General features: G+C 44.5%; 1 pseudogene; it reads right to left on the reverse strand.

Annotated features, from left to right (window-relative positions):
* Positions 1-2,724: 2,724 nt before the first annotated feature.
* The window catches only part of LOC119300068, a 2,885-nt pseudogene continuing 2,438 nt past the window's right edge, over positions 2,725-3,171 (reverse strand).

Here is a 3,171-nt window from a genome sequence, read left to right on the forward strand (position 1 = left end):
GATATGAGTATGCAGTAATCCGAAAGTTGTTCGGAGTCCCGGATGAGATCTTGGACGTCACGAGGAGTTCCGGAATTGTCCGGAGGTGAAGAATTATATATAGGAAGTGTAGTTTCGGCCATCGGGAAAGTTTCGGGGTCACCGGTATTGTACCGGGACCACCGGATGGGTCCCGGGGGTCCACCGGGTGGGGCCACCCATCTTGAAGGGCCCCATGTGCTGAAGTGGGGAGGGGAACCAGCCCATAGTGGGCTGGTGCGCCCCCCCCCTTGGGCCCCCCATGCGCCTAGGGTTGGGAACCCTAGGGTAGGGGGCGCCTCCACTTGCCTTGGGGGGTACTCTACCCCCTTGGCCGCCGCCCCCCTAGGAGATCCCATCTCCTAGGGCCGGCGCACCCCCCTAGGGGCCTATATAAAGGGGGGGAGGGAGAGCAGCCGCACCTCAAGTCTTGGCGCCTCCCTCTCCCCTGCTACACCTCTCCCTCTCGCAAAAGCTCGGCGAAGCCCTGCTGCGATCACTACTGCATCCACCACCACGCCGTCGTGCTGCTGGATCTTCATCAACCTCTCCTTCCCCCTTGCTGGATCAAGAAGGAGGAGACGTCATCCGCTCCGTACGTGTGTTGAACGCGGAGGTGCCGTCCGTTCGGCACTTGGTCATCGGTGATTTGGATCACGGCGAGTACGACTCCATCATCCCCGTTCTCTTGAACGCTTCCGCGCGCGATCTACAAGGGTATGTAGATGCACTCTCCTCTCATTGCTAGTTGACTCCATAGATTGATCTTGGTGAAACGTAGGAATTTTTTTTTGTTTTCTGCAACGTTCCCCAACACAAACATGGTGGTGCCCGTATCTACTCATGCAAAGGATGTTGGGTAGTGGCCCCTGATCATGGCAGATGCTGCATGGCAGTTCACACAGGTGTGTAATTGCAGCGGTTAGATTGCACAATGACATGGGTGACCACTTTGCAAAGGTTACTTCCGTGAGCTGTGCGCCTTCGTCCAGTGCAACCACATATGTGAGTTCACTCTATCTACGCTGCTCCTGCTGCCTCCACAGTTTTGTTTTCTGCTCTCTTTAGTCCCTGACAGAATGCACTCCTTGCGGCCTTCCTGCGCCGCTTCACACTGTCGTCCTTGGTTTTGGTGTCCTCTATTCTCATCTGGCGTCACATCTGTCTCTTAGTCGGTGGTGTCCAGATCCAATAACAACCGTCTTTGTTCTTGTGGCACCGGAGCTAGTTAGCCCTCAACCTCAATTGCGGCTGATTTCCTCTTCCTCGGATCCCGCCGATGTTGTGCTAGCAGAGGTGTTTTGTGAATCCCATTAGCAACAACACGACAAATATATAACTTGGTTTGCAGTGAATATGAACCATCTAGCTTTCGTTGATTGAATTGCACTATGCTCTTGGCCACGGCATTCTCTTTGTTTGCACGCCTTAGTCAAATAGCAATAGAAATAGTGGGATTACATGGTGGTGGCATGCCAGCCGTACTACATCAACAAAAGAGATTTATCAATCGGGTGTAGGTTCCCCATCTTGGGTTGGAGGATTAGAAGATAGCAGGCAAAATTAAATCATGGCACTGAGGCTCACCACATGACATCCGAAGACAAGTCGATGAATGATGATTAAACTAGTGAGATGCATTAATGATCGTTTAAATGCTACTCCGATAAGACGTTTTTTGATACTAACGTTTTGAGATAGAGGGAGTACTAACAAGAAAACATAAACTTTTGCCTATGTTCATGCCTGGACCCCTTCTTTCATTTCGCTGGTCTTGTGGATCACAGTCAATGCACAAAAAAAAAATTCCATGTTATATAAAATAACAAGTTATTGGTTATATATGAACATTGGAAATGTTCTCCTAAGTGAACCAGCCTGTCCCATTTTGTCTGACTCAGTCTGCTCTGGCTATGTACATATGCACTTCCTAGATACAATTTACAGTGCCAAGAGGGCATAGTAAATATACGTAGAGCTCAGATGTAACGGCAAGATAATGAAGCCCAATATAATAGCATAACTTCGATTTGCTTTGTCCGGCTCACATCGTTAAACCAGCCGCAGTGTGCCCATTTATGATCTTGTATTCAACAAAGTGAGGTTTCTCCAGTGGCATAAATGGAGAACGCTAAAACACATCAAACATTTGGCTGAGAAGTGAAGAAGGCTCATCTAATAAAGACTAGAGTGCTCAACATACAATCAGTACTAGTTGATCTCTACACCTGAGCACACATCAAATATTCAGTTGCAGATCATCTCATCTGAATGCAAACAGGGGAGACATGAAAAACACCTCTGCCAGTGATAGATACAATCATACGATACAATCAGAAATTTTGTGGACTAGTAAAAATACGGCAGAAAATATCAAAATCTGAATTAGAATTTACAACAGAAAATCATACACATATTTCAAATACTAGGAAAGCAAGAGTAAAATGAGAAGCATATAGAAATTAGACAACCTATATATGTACCTAGTATCAGCTAAATACAATACAATTTCATAGATGAAATGAGTTTGAAAAACGCCTTGAAATTAAGCACATACAACAAACATGATACGGAAGTTTCAGTTTCAACGACAACCACATCAATGATGTAGTAAGTATATGCCACTAAAACACATCAGTTAAGAATAATGGTGATGCACAAACTAGTTACAGTCTACAACGTACATTCACTGCTAGTTGTTGTATACTACCTGAAAACACATCAAATGTTCAGTTGCAGATTATCTCATCTCAATGCATACTAGGGAGACATGAAAAACTCCTCTGCCACCGACATATTCAATAATGCGATACAATAAGAAGTTGTCTGCACCCCTGACAACACGGTGGAAAATATCAAAGTCGGAATTATAATTTACAGCAGAAATTCATACAAATAGTTTAAACAACCTATATAGTAGCAGTCTAAAATTCTAAATAGTTCACAATTTCATATAGATGAAATGAGTTCGAAAACAGACTTCAAATTTAGCACACATACAACAAACTTGATATGGAACTTCTAGGTTTACATATTACAACAACAGCAAAGAAACACTGACGAGGAGCAAACACAAACAACAAAGACTCTAATTAAACTGATAGATATATGTATGATGCCTAAAACTGAACTTGCTGGGAATAGCTCAATTAA

This window comes from Triticum dicoccoides, chromosome 5A, assembly GCF_002162155.2.
Source record: "Triticum dicoccoides isolate Atlit2015 ecotype Zavitan chromosome 5A, WEW_v2.0, whole genome shotgun sequence".
NCBI lineage: Eukaryota > Viridiplantae > Streptophyta > Magnoliopsida > Poales > Poaceae > Triticum > Triticum dicoccoides.